The 14,145-nt window shown below is 47.5% G+C and overlaps 1 long non-coding RNA gene across 1 annotated transcript in view; it reads left to right on the plus strand.

Moving 5' to 3' along the window:
• The first annotated feature begins 2,368 nt into the window (after nucleotides 1-2,368).
• LOC105010416 overlaps nucleotides 2,369-14,145 on the plus strand; it is a 38,675-nt gene continuing 26,898 nt past the window's right edge. Inside the window, exons 1-3 of the long non-coding RNA XR_004575502.1 lie at nucleotides 2,369-2,842; nucleotides 6,993-7,063; nucleotides 7,172-7,241. This is a non-coding gene — a long non-coding RNA (uncharacterized LOC105010416). The remainder of the gene's footprint in view (nucleotides 2,843-6,992; nucleotides 7,064-7,171; nucleotides 7,242-14,145) is intronic.

Genomic DNA, 14,145 nt, shown 5'->3' on the forward strand with positions numbered 1-14,145 from the left:
AGTCACACTATGAGCTGCCGTGACACGTGGGCTATACACACTACTGAGTCACATTATGAGCTGCCGTGACACGTGGGGCCATACACACTACTGAGTCACATTATGAGCTGCCGTGACACGTGGGGCCATACACACTACTGAGTCACATTATGAGCTGCCGTGACACGTGGGGCCATACACACTACTGAGTCACATTATGAGCTGCCGTGACACGTGGCCCATACACACTACTGAGTCACATTATGAGCTGCCGTGATGAAATTCACACAAGTTGGAACACTGTGATTATCAATCGGATAGTGATTTTAGTTTCCATTGACCGTTGCGTCATTTTGTTCTCAACGAATTACACAATGTAATGTAAAGATTTTGTTCTTAAATATATTTTGTTCATCAAGACCCGATTGTGTGATTTAATTGTGTGATTTAATTGTGTAGTTTTGTTTAAGATGGAAATGTTAATTAAGGAGTTTGACTTTACTGCACTCTCTACTATCCCTTGTAAAAAGTGCTGCTGACTAGTGAGAAGAGCAAAGTAGTATTTAGTACCAAAATCCAATACTAATAATATTTATATATTAATAATATATTTAATATTAATATTTCTTACTGTGTTGTTTGCATTTGTAACCAGTTTGTAATATTAGTAAGACATTTCAGGGGTTTGTGGGATATTGCTCAAAACACCAAAACCAAGCATACCAAGGACATGTCCTGTAACCAAGCACACCATGGACATGTCCTGTAACCAAGCACACCATGGACATGTCCTGTAACCAAGCACACTATGGACATGTCCTGTAACCAAGCACACCATGGACATGTCCTGTAACCAAGCACACTATGGACATGTCCTGTAACCAAGCACACTATGGACATGTCCTGTAACCAAGCACACCATGGACATGTCCTGTAACCAAGCACACCATGGACATGTCCTGTAACCAAGCATACCAAGGACATGTCCTGTAACCAAGCACACCATGGACATGTCCTTTAACCAAGCACACTATGGACATGTCCTGTAACCAAGCACACCAAAGAAATGTCCTGTAACCAAGCACACCATGGACATGTCCTGTAACCAAGCATACCATGGACAAGTCCTGTAACCAAGCACATTATGGACATGTCCTATAACCAAGCACACTATGGACATGTCCTGTAACCAAGCACACCATGGACATGTCCTGTAACCAAGCACACTATGGACATGTCCTAAAACCAAGCACACTATGGACATGTCCTGTAACCAAGCACACCATAGCTAACAAAACTGCTCATAGACATGGCTGTGCATTCATGTTGTACTTTTTGTTTGATAGAATACACAGGGACATGAGATTAATCATCCATGCAGAATCTCCCCAGTTCCTTCAGAGGAACGAATTGGTCCTTGCTTGTGGACTCTGTTCTTTGGCTCACCTCACAGGTCAATAGGGACAGGGATGGGCATTACAAAGGTTTGACATTTCTGTGTGAATCTGGATGAATGCATTAGATCATTGTCTTGCTGGAAGATCCAACATCTACTAAATGTTATCTTAGACACGAGCCGACTAAACTCTCCTGGGACTCAACACAGTCCGTGATTGCCATCAAACCTGGATCCCAGGACCTATTGAAGGAAAATGTAAAAATGTTCAAGAGGGTATAGACTTTCTACAGGCAATGTAGGTAGAGTAGTGGTCCCCAAACAGAAGGGATACTCACATTAAAAGTAGGGGATACTCACATTAAAAGTAGGGGATACTCACATTAAATTAAACATTTTGTTTATTCTTTTTTTTATTATATACATTTTTATTTTAATGTATTTCTATTTGTATTGTGTGTAAAGGACTTGTAACTGAAATGTGCTATACAAATAAAGTTATTATAAGGCCTATTATTATTGGTGATACAACCGAAGACGACGGGGAATATCTGACTTTGAACAAGCATCTCTTCAAAACATGTTACGTCCTCAGTGACGTCATAAATGTTTCATCATGACAACAAGTAGGACGTAACGTGTATTGATGTGATTTTGTGTGTTTAGCACTCCTGAACTGTAGTCCCACAATATCATTAAAAAACGTAGAGAAAAAGAAAGTGAGAGATTTGACATTCAGAGTGAAAGACATATAGTTGGGGATTAAGGACCATGAGAGAGGCAGAGAAAAATCTCCCGCTGTCAGAGGCTAGAATTCGGCAGCGCGTCTCCCAGGTTACAGACGCGGTGAATCAGTGACCTTTCTGCGTCTCTGCCAAACGATGCCCGCAGCGTCACGTTGCCAGCAGACCGGAATTATAGCGCCACCTTTTGTAACACACATACACCGCTCCTACCCCCTCCAACATTCTTCTCAACTCCCCGTCCTGCAGGCAGCAGGAGCGGCTGCTGGTTTCTGTCTTGTGTCAGGCGGGTCGGAGGTTATTTTTAGTGGCCGAATGGTTCGTGTTGCAGTATGGGAGTAAGAATATCTTGCTCTCTCATCTTAAATCCAATCGGGAGATGTCGCGCCGAGTTAAAGAAAGCTTGTAAAATAACGGATACCGGTACAGGCCCTCCGGTGAAGCTCTACCTGCGTGATAAATAACTAACCCAGTAGAAGTTAGCCCAGTAGAAGTTAGCCGAGTAGACGTTAGCCCAGTCAAATTTTGAAGTCTTTATCCGCCGAAGGAAACATTAACCGACCTTGTCAAACAGGACATTTAAAAAACCCTGAAAAGCACGCCTTAACTGAAGCAGTTATTAGTGATGGCCAGTGCCGCAGCCGAGCAAGAGGAACCTCTTCGTCCCCCAGACGAACCGAGTCATTCTGAGCCTGCTTTCAGAGAGGCGCAGAAGTGGATAGAGGTGACTTTTTTGTGTGTTTTAGCACTGTTTCTTGGTATAGAATAGAACCATCGTTAAATAGGTTATGTTATAATATAATACTACAGCCTACCGGAACCGGGAAATGGGTTTGACGTTATACTAATTGAATAGGGTTATAGCCTACATGTTCTATTACCCGACCTGTCAGCTGTTGTCTCGCTTGGGATCCGGTTACATGGCTGTACTAAACCGCACAATGTGGGATAGTTTCGCTGCGTTGTGGAATGTAGGCTGTGTGCATGTGTGCGCGCGTGTGTTAATCTATGTTAGATGGAGATGTACTAGAATAGTCTCTCGGTTTCCTCTCGCTGGTCGCGGATTATTTGTTTTCTCTGAAGGCACCGGACAAATCCCGTTACCCTGGGTGCACGGTTAAGAAACAAACCCTTATGCATTTGCAGGGATTCCGGATGGTTGCCATAGTATTCACGCGCGAGCATCTCTTTTGATGACTGTTTACAATCAGTCACCGATCGAGTGATGAGTGTGTTGAGCGTCTGTGGTTGTCCGGGTCTCTACTGGATAACCTATATTGTACCATTACTTGCTGGTCATTGATTGGCTGGTTGATTAGTGATGATGACTGTGGTTGAATCACCCTAACCCTAACCCTAACCCTAACCCTAACTTTTTTCAGTGGAATTTAATGTTTTTATTGGCATGGGAAAATATACATTTCCAAAGCAAGAGACATAAAATAAAATATTGAAGTGGAACAGAATTGTAGACCAAAGATCCCTGAGTAATTAAAGCAGTCTGGCAGCTTCATGCTCTATACCATTCCTAAACAACGACCTCACCTCACAGGACGTGGTGCAGATACTAATCCAGGGACTTGTCATCTCACTCTGGGTCACTGTAATTACTTGCTGGTTGGACTTCCTGCTTCTGCCATCAAACACCTGCAATGTATCTACAATGCTGCAGCCACCTGGTCTTCAACCTTCACAAGTTGAGAATGTCACCTGCTCCTCCTCTCAGTCCATTGACTCAAAGTTGGCGTGTACATCCACTACAAGACCATGGTACTTGGTGGATGTACATCAACCAGGCAAACCTTTAATCCCTACCCAAGCTCTTCATTCTGTCACATCTGTTCCCTTGGCAGTCCCACTCACACAGGGGAGCAGCTTCCATTCAGCCCAGTCAGATCTCCTCTGTTCCCTTGGCAGTCCCACTCACACAGGAGAGAAGCTTCCATTCAGCCCAGTCAGATCTCCTCTGTTCCCTTGGCAGTCCCACTCACACAGGAGAGCAGCTTCCATTCAGCCCAGTCAGATCTCCTCTGTTCCCTTGGCAGTCCCACTCACACAGGAGAGCAGCTTCCATTCAGCCCAGTCAGATCTCCTCTGTTCCCTTGGCAGTCCCACTCACACAGGAGAGCAGCTTCCATTCAGCCCAGTCAGATCTCCTCTGTTCCCTTGGCAGTCCCACTCACACAGGAGAGCAGCTTCCATTCAGCCCAGTCAGATCTCCTCTGTTCCCTTGGCAGTCCCACTCACACAGGAGAGCAGCTTCCATTCAGCCCAGTCAGATCTCCTCTGTTCCCTTGGCAGTCCCACTCACACAGGAGAGCAGCTTCCATTCAGCCCAGTCAGATCTCCTCTGTTCCCTTGGCAGTCCCACTCACACAGGAGAGCAGCTTCCATTCAGCCCAGTCAGATCTCCTCTGTTCCCTTGGCAGTCCCACTCACACAGGAGAGAAGCTTCCATTCAGCCCAGTCAGATCTCCTCTGTTCCCTTGGCAGTCCCACTCACACAGGAGAGCAGCTTCCATTCAGCCCAGTCAGATCTCCTCTGTTCCCTTGGCAGTCCCACTCACACAGGAGAGCAGCTTCCATTCAGCCCAGTCAGATCTCCTCTGTTCCCTTGGCAGTCCCACTCACACAGGAGAGCAGCTTCCATTCAGCCCAGTCAGATCTCCTCTGTTCCCTTGGCAGTCCCACCCACACAGGTGAGCAGCTTCCATTCAGCCCAGTCAGATCTCCTCTGTTCCCTTGGCAGTCCCACTCACACAGGTGAGCAGCTTCCATTCAGCCCAGTCAGATCTCCTCTGTTCCCTTGGCAGTCCCACTCACACAGGAGAGCAGCTTCCATTCAGCCCAGTCAGATCTCCTCTGTTCCCTTGGCAGTCCCACTCACACAGGAGAGCAGCTTCCATTCAGCTCGGTCAGATCTGTTCTCTGTCCATTAACCCCAATGGTGCAACCAGCTTTCTCTTGAAGCTAAGACAGCAGAATTCTTGCCCATTTTCCCAAAATGTGCCTTTGTGATCTAATGCTTTGCTTTTAGTGAACTGATGCTGGATTATTTCTTCTTTATTGTATCCTTTTCTGATAGCTACTTTATTGTGTAACATTTACTTACTATTACTGGTTTAATATTAATAATACTAACTGGTACTATTGCAAGCTATCCTAATATGAATGCATTAGCTGTAAACCTCCCTGGAATCTGCTAAATATCAAAGGGGAAATACATTTGGTCTGGGTTCTGATCTGGTTTGGTCTGGGTTGTGGTCTGGGTTGGTCTGGGTTGTGATCTGTGGTCTGGGTTGTGGTCTATGTTGGTCTGGTTTGGTCTGGGTTGTGATCTGTGGTCTGGGTTGTTGTCTGGGTTGGTCAGGGTTGTGGTCTGTGGTCTAGGTTGATCTGATTTAGTCTGGTTTGTGGATTGGGTTGGTTTGGGTTGTGGTCTGTGGTCTAGGTTGATCTGGTTTAGTCTGGGTTGTGGATTGGGTTGGTCTGGGTTGTGGTCTGTGGTCTAGTTTGGGCTGGTTTAGTCTGGGTTGTTGTCTGTGGTCTAGGTTAGTTTGGTTTAGTCTGGGTTGAAAAGTACTAGATGTGAAACATCATAAATGGGATGTTATGTAACATGTGTGTGTTTTACTCACCAGATGTCACATCTGTCCTTGCAGAGATTAACTGGACCAGCTTCAGATATCAGCTGTGTAATATGAATATGTCTGTGTGTTTGTTTAATTCTGGATAGATAGAGACAGTCCATTTATAGAGACAATAAATATACAAACGTTTATTGGATACATTATTATGGACATTTCTTTTGATGGTAATTAACATTGTATTGGTATATTTCATTTAGCCCTATATAAAACCTCTCTCCTCTCTCCTTCTTTCTCCTCTCTCCTTCTCTCTCTCCTCCATCCCTGTCCTCTCTCCTTCTCTCTCTCCTTCTCTCTCTGTCTCTCAGTCTCTCCTCTCTCTTTCTCTCTCTTTTCTCCTTCTCTCTCTGTCTCTTTGTCTCTCCATCTCTCAATCTCTCTATCTTTGTGTCTCCCCCTTCACCCTTCACTTCATTAATTATGTCTGGGATGTAAATGTTTTAGAAGGTCTAAGTCTCACACTACCAGTTGCCTCTGTGTGTATACATATATGTGTGTATGTGTGTGTGTGATTCAGGTCTATGTGTGTGTGTGTGCATGTGATTCAGGTGTGTGTGTGTGTGTGTGTGATTCAGGTCTGTGTGTGTGATTCAGGTCTATGTGTGTGTGTGTGTGTGTGTGTGTGAGATTCATGTCTATGTGTGTGTGTGTGTGTGTGTGTGTGTGAGATTCATGTCTGTGTGTGTGTGTGTGATTCAGGTCTATGTGTGTGTGTGTGTTTCAGGTCTATGTGTGTGTGTGTGTTTCAGGTCTATGTGTGTGTGTGTGTGTGTGATTCAGGTCTATGTGTGTCTGTGTGTGATTCAGGTCTATGTGTGTGTGTGTGTGTGTGTGTGTGTGTGAATCATGTTTATGTGTGTGTGATTCAGGTCTATGTGTGTGTGTGTGATTCAGGTCTATGTGTGTGTGTGTGATTCAGGTCTGTGTGTGTGTGTGTGTGTGTGATCCATGTCTATGTGTGTGTGTGTGTGTGTGTGATCCATGTCTATGTGTGTGTGTGTGATTCAGGTCTATGTGTGTGTGTGTGTGTGTGATCCATGTCTATGTGTGTGTGTGTGTGTGTGTGATCCATGTCTATGTGTGTGTGTGTGTGTGTGATCCATGTCTATGTGTGTGTGTGAGGGACCTGATCTCCCCACAATCATTGTGAAACACTGTATAATGATCTGACCATGGGAACCACCTACAGAGCCTTGTTAGAACCATGGTGATGTGTGTTCTCCTCAGGAGGTGACAGGTAAGAGTTTCGGGGAGAAGGACTTCAGGAGTGGCCTTGAGAATGGAATCCTTCTCTGCGAGTGAGTCTGTGATGTCATTTTCTCAGAAAACGTCACTTCCCCATGTCACTTCCTGTCCACACACACCAACACACACTGGGAGTTGATTGGTGAATTTGTTTCCTCCAGATTGCTGTGTTCCATCAGACCTGGTCTGGTGAAGAAGATCAACAGGCTGCCGACACCCATCGCTGGACTGGTTAGTTCTATATATTATAAACTGGACTGGTTAGTTCTATATATTATAAACTGGACTGGTTAGTTCTATATATTATAAACTGGACTGGTTAGTTCTATATATTATAAACTGGACTGGTTAGTTCTATATATTATAAACTGGACTGGTTAGTTCTATATATTATAAACTGGACTGGTTAGTTCTATATATTATATACTGGACTGGTTAGTTCTATATATTATATACTGGACTGGTTAGTTCTATATATTATATACTGGACTGGTTAGTTCTATATATTATAAACTGGACTGGTTAGTTCTATATATTATATACTGGACTGGTTAGTTCTATATATTATATACTGGACTGGTTAGTTCTATATATTATAAGCAGGGATGCCCAGACTTCCCTCTCCCCAGACACTTCCTCTAGCTCTTCCGGGGGGACAACGAGGCGTTCCCAGGCCAGCCGGGAGACATAGTCCCTCCAGCGTGTCCTAGGTCTTCCCCGGGGTCTCCTCCCAGGAAGGCGTTCCGTAGGCATCCGAAAAAGATGCCCAAGCCACCTCAGCTGACCCCTCTCGATGTGGAGGAGCAGCGGCTCTACTCTGAGCTCCTCCCGGGTGACCGAGCTTCTCACCCTATCTCTAAGGGATCGCCCGGCCACCCTGCGGAGAAAGCTCATTTCGGCCGCCTGTATCCGGGATCTTGTCCTTTCGGTCATGACCCAAAGCTCATGACCATAGGTGAGAGTAGGAACGTAGATTGACTGGTAAATCGAGAGCTTCGCCTTGCGGCTCAGCTCTTTCTTCACCACGACAGACCGATACATCGACTGCATTACTGCAGAAGCTGCACCGATCCGTCTGTCAATCTCCCGTTCCATCCTTCCCTCACTCGTGAACAAGACCCCTAGATACTTAAACTCCTCCACTTGAGGCAGGCACTCTCCACCAACCTGAAGTGGGCAAGCCACCCTTTTCCGACTGAGGCATTAATGCAATTATCTAATCAACCAATCACATGGCAGTTGCTTCAATTCATTTAGGGGTGTGGTCCTGGTCAAGACAATCTCCTGAACTCCAAACTGAATGTCAGAATGGGAAAGAAAGGTGATTTAAGCAATTTTGAGCGTGGCATGGTTGTTGGTGCCAGACGGGCCGGTCTGAGTATTTCACAATCTGCTCAGTTACTGGAATTTTCACACATAACCATTTCTAGGGTTTACAAAGAATGGTGTGAAAAGGGAAAAACATCCAGTATGCGGCAGTCCTGTAGACGAAAATGCCTTGTTGATGCTAGAGGTCAGAGGAGAATGGGCCGACTGACTCAAGCTGATAGAAGAGCAACTTTGACTGAAATAACCACTCGTTACAACCGAGGTATGCAGCAAAGCATTTGTGAAGCCACAGCACGCACAACATTGAGGTGGATGGGCTACAACAGCAGAAGACCCAAACGGGTACCACTCATCTCCACTACAAATAGGAAAAAGGCTTCAATTTGCATGAGCTCACCAAAATTGGACAGTTGAAGACTGGAAGAATGTTGCCTGGTCTGACGAGTCTCGACTTCTGTTGAAACATTCAGATGGTAGAGTCAGACTTTGGCGTAAACAGAATGAGAACATGGATCCATCATGCCTTGTTACCACTGTACAGGCTGGTGGTGGTGGTGTAATGGTGTGGGGGCTGTTTTCTTGGCACACTTTAGGCCCCTTAGTGCCAATTGGGCATCGTTTAAATGCCACGGCCTACCTGAGCATTGTTTCTGACCATGTCCATCCCTTTATGACCACCATGTACCCATCCTCTGATGGCTACTTCCAGCAGGATAATGCACCATGTCACAAAGCTCGAATCATTTCAAATTGGTTTCTTGAACATGACAATGAGTTCACTGTACTGAAATGGCCCCCACAGTCACCAGATCTCAACCCAATAGAGCATCTTTGGGATGTGGTGGAACGGGAGCTTGTGCATCCCACAAATCTCCATCAACTGCAAGATGCTATCCTATCAATATGGGCCAACATTTCTAAAGAATGCTTTCAGCACCTCTTTGAATCAATGCCACGTAGAATTAAGGCAGTTCTGAAGGCGAAAGGGGGTCAAACACAGTATTAGCTTGGTGTTCCTAATAATCCTTTAGGTGAGTGTATGTACCATTTTTAAAGAAAACATAAGTGCGCAGGCAAAACACACTTCTTTTATTTCTTATGAACTGACCCCTGTTGAAAAGTCTGCATACCCTTAGTTCTTAATAGTGTATTACCCCTTTAGTATCAATGACAGCGTGGAGTATTTTGTAATAGTTGTCTATGATGCCCTGAATTTTTGCAGGTTGTATAGCTGCCCATTCTTCTTGGCAAAATGCCTCCAGGTCATGCAAAGTCTTTGGTTGTCTTGAATGGACCGCACGTTTGAGATCTCCCCCAGAGTGGCTCAATGACATAAGGTCAGGAGACTGTGATGGCCACTCCAGAACCTTCACTTTTTTCTGCTATAACCACTGGAGGTTCTCCTTGGCCATGTGCTAGGGTCATTGTCATGCTGGAAAGTCCAAGAGATACTGTAGCGCTTATGGTTGTGACCATAAAGCTCTATTTTGGTCTTGTCACTCCAAATTACAGTGTGCCAGAAGCTGTGAGGCATGTCAAGGTGTTGTTGGGCATATTGTAACTGGGCTTTTCAGTGGCATTGGCGCAGTAAATACTTATTTCTGGCAACTCAGCCATGCAGCTAATTTCTATTGTATCGTCGTATTGTACTCCTTGAAACAACCACACTGTCTTTTTCCAGAGCAGCCTGTGTTTCTCCTGAGGTTAACTGTGGGTTTTTCTTTGTACCCGAACAATTCTTCTGGCAGTTTTGGCTGAAATCTTTCTTACTTTCCTGAATCAAAAGAATCAAGAGATTCCAGAATTTTCCACTTCTTAATAAGTGATTGAACAGTACTGATTGGCTTTTGCAAGGCTTTGGATATCTTTTTATATCCTTTTCCATCTTTATAAAGTTCCATTACCTTGTTATGCAATGTGGTGCCTGGCAATGTGGGTGGATTGATTTCCTGCCTGTTGGGCCCTGTCCGGGGTCTCAGTGTCGCCGGACCCCCCCGTCTCAGTACCAAGGTGTTACGCTGCTATACTATTGTGCTGGGGGATATGAGGAATGCACTTTCTAACTTTACTCAGTCTCCTCCAGTTTTAAACTTTAGGAGGACATGAGGTCCTGGAGTTAGTGCCTGAGTTAGTGCGTGAGGTTGAGAGGTTCCGATTAGAGGTAGTCGGGATCACCTCTACGCACGGCTTGGGCTCTGGAACCACACTCCTTGAGAGAGGATGGACTCTTCACCACTCTGGAGTTGCCCATGGTGAGAGGCGGCGGGCTGGTGTGGGTTTGCTCATAGCTCCCCAGCTCTGCCGCCATGTGTTGGAGTTTACCCCGGTGAACGAGAGGGTCGTTTCCCTGCGCCTACGGGTCGGGGATAGGTCTCTCACTGTTGTTTGTGCCTACGGGCCGAACCGCAGTGCAGAGTACCCGACCTTCTTGGAGTCTCTGGGAGGGGTGCTGGAAAGTGCTCCGACTGGGGACTCTATTGTTCTACTGGGGGACTTCAACGCCCACGTGGGCAACGACAGTGACACCTGGAGGGGCGTGATTGGGAGGAACGGCCCCCCTGATCTGAACCCGAGTGGTGTTCAGTTATTGGACTTCTGTGCTAGTCACAGTTTGTCCATAACGAACACCATGTTCAAGCATAAGGGTGTCCATCAGTGCACGTGGCACCAGGACACCCTAGGCCGCAGGTCGATGATCGACTTTGTTGTCGTCTCATCTGACCTGCGGCCGTATGTCTTGGACACTCGGGTGAAGAGAGGGGCGGAGCTGTCAACTGATCACCACCTGGTGGTGAGTTGGATCCGATGGTGGGGGAGGAAGCTGGACAGACTCGGCAGGCCCAAGCGTACTGTAAGGGTCTGCTGGGAACGTCTGGCCGAGTCTCCTGTCAGAGAGATCTTTAACTCCCACCTCCGGCAGAGCTTCGACTGGATCCCGAGGGAGGTTGGAGATATTGAGTCCGAGTGGACCATGTTCTCCACCGCCATTGTCGAAGCGGCCGCTCGGAGCTGTGGCCGTAAGGTCTCCGGTGCCTGTCGAGGCGGCAATCCCCGAACCCGGTGGTGGACACCGGAAGTAAGGGATGCCGTCAAGCTGAAGAAGGAGTCCTATCAGGCCTGGTTGGCTTGTGGGACTCCTGAGGCAGCTGACGGGTACCGACAGGCCAAGCGGGCTGCAGCCCGGGTGGTTGTGGAGGCAAAAACTCGGGCCTGGGAGGAGTTCGGTGAGGCCATGGAGAAGGACTATCGGCTGGCCTCGAAGAGATTCTGGCAAACCATCCGGCGCCTCAGGAGAGGGAAACAGTGCCCTACCAACGCTGTTTACAGTAGAGGTGGGCAGCTGTTGACCTCAACTGAGGATGTCGTCGGGCGGTGGAAGGAGTACTTCGAGGATCTCCTCAATCCCGCTGACATGTCTTCCATTGAGGAAGCAGAGGATGAGGGCTCAGTGGTGGACTCGTCCATCACCCGGGCTGAAGTCACAGAGGTGGTCAAGAAACTCCTCGGTGGCAAGGCACCGGGGGTGGATGAGATCCGCCCTGAGTACCTCAAGTCTCTGGATGTTGTGGGGCTGTCTTGGTTGACACGCCTGTGCAACATCGCGTGGCGGTCGGGGACAGTGCCTCTGGGATGGCAGACCGGGGTGGTGGTCCCTCTTTTTAAGAAGGGGGACCGGAGGGTGTGTTCCAACTATAGGGGGATCACACTTCTCAGCCTCCCCGGGAAAGTCTATGCCAGGGTTCTGGAGAGGAGAATACGGCCGATAGTAGAACCTCGGATTCAGGAGGAACAGTGTGGTTTTCGTCCGGGCCGTGGAACACTGGACCAGCTCTATACCCTCTACGGGGTGTTGGAGGGTTCATGGGAGTTTGCCCAACCAATCCACATGTGTTTTGTGGATTTGGAGAAGGCATTCGACTGTGTCCCTCGCGGCATCTTGTGGAGGGTGCTTGGGGAATATGGGGTCCTGGGTCCTTTGCTAAGGGCTGTCAGGTCCCTATACAACCGAAGCAGGAGCTTGGTCCGCATTGCCGGCAGTAAGTCAGACTTGTTCCCAGTGCATGTTGGACTCCGGCAGGGCTGCCCTTTGTCACCGGTTCTGTTTGTAATTTTTATGGACAGAATTTCTAGGCGCAGCCAGGGGCCGGAGGGTGTCAGGTTTGGGGACCACACGATTTCGTCTCTGCTCTTTGCAGATGATGTTGTCGTGTTGGCCCCTTCTAACCAGGACCTTCAGCATGCACTGGGACGGTTTGCAGCCGAGTGTGAAGCGGTGGGGATGAAAATCAGTACCTCCAAATCCGAGGCCATGGTCCTCAGTCGGAAAAGGGTGGCTTGCCCACTTCAGGTTGGTGGAGAGTGCCTGCCTCAAGTGGAGGAGTTTAAGTATCTAGGGGTCTTGTTCACGAGTGAGGGAAGGATGGAACGGGAGATTGACAGACGGATCGGTGCAGCTTCTGCAGTAATGCAGTCGATGTATCGGTCTGTCGTGGTGAAGAAAGAGCTGAGCCGCAAGGCGAAGCTCTCGATTTACCAGTCAATCTACGTTCCTACTCTCACCTATGGTCATGAGCTTTGGGTCATGACCGAAAGGACAAGATCCCGGATACAGGCGGCCGAAATGAGTTTTCTCCGCAGGGTGGCTGGGCGATCCCTTAGAGATAGGGTGAGAAGCTCGGTCACCCGGGAGGAGCTCAGAGTAGAGCCGTTGCTCCTCCACATCGAGAGGGGTCAGCTGAGGTGGCTTGGGCATCTTTTTCGGATGCCTCCGGAACGCCTTCCTGGGAAGGTGTTCCGGTCCCATCCCACCGGGAGGAGACCCCGGGGAAGACCTAGGACACGCTGGAGGGACTATGTCTCCCGGCTGGCCTGGGAACGCCTCGGTGTCCCCCCGGAAGAGCTAGAGGAAGTGTCTGGGGAGAGGGAAGTCTGGGCATCCCTGCTTAGACTGCTGCCCCCGCGACCCGGCCCCGGATAAGCGGTAGAAGATGGATGGATGAGGTCCTGGTCCACACCTGCGGAGTACCTGGTTTGGGGGGGGCGTTGCTGTCCCTGTCCTTGTCCACCTGGTCATACTTCTGACCTAGTCTAAAATCAAATAGACTGGATTTAGCCCAGAGAAATGTATTATTCCAATTGGTCTCTTAATATCTCACCCGGCACAGCCAGAAGAGGACTGGTCACCCCTCTGAGCCTGGGTCCTCTCTAGGTGTCTTCCTAAAATTCGGCCTTCTTAGGGAGTTTTTCCTAGCCAATGAAATTCAACACCACTGTTGTTTGCTCCTTGGGGTTTAAGGCCGGGTGTCTCTGTAAAGCACTTTGTGACAACTGCTGTTGTAAAAAGGGTTTATAAATACATTTGATTGATTGATTATGCAGGTCTTTTGACAGTTCTTTTCTGCTCCACATGGCTCAGTATCTAACCAGCTCAGTGCATCCAAGGGAGAGCTAACAAAGTCATTGACTGTTTATACACACACTAATTGCAATTAAAAAAGGCACAGGTGTGGGACATTCACCTTTAATTGCCATTTCACCTGTGTGTGTCACCCTGTGTGTCTGTAACAAGGCCAAACATTCAAGGGTATGTAAACTTTTGATCAGGGCCATTTGGGTGATTTCTGTTATTCATTATGATTAAAAAAGGAGCCAAACAACCATGCGATAATAAATGGCTTCATATGATCACTATCCAAAAAATAAAAGACAGTATTTTTGCATGATCAGTCATATTTTCTAAATCAATGCCAACATTTTACAATTTCTGCCAGGGTATGCTAACTTATGAGCACAACTGTATTATGCA

The sequence above is a fragment of the Esox lucius genome, chromosome 25, assembly GCF_011004845.1.
Source record: "Esox lucius isolate fEsoLuc1 chromosome 25, fEsoLuc1.pri, whole genome shotgun sequence".
NCBI classification, from domain to species: Eukaryota; Metazoa; Chordata; class Actinopteri; order Esociformes; family Esocidae; genus Esox; species Esox lucius.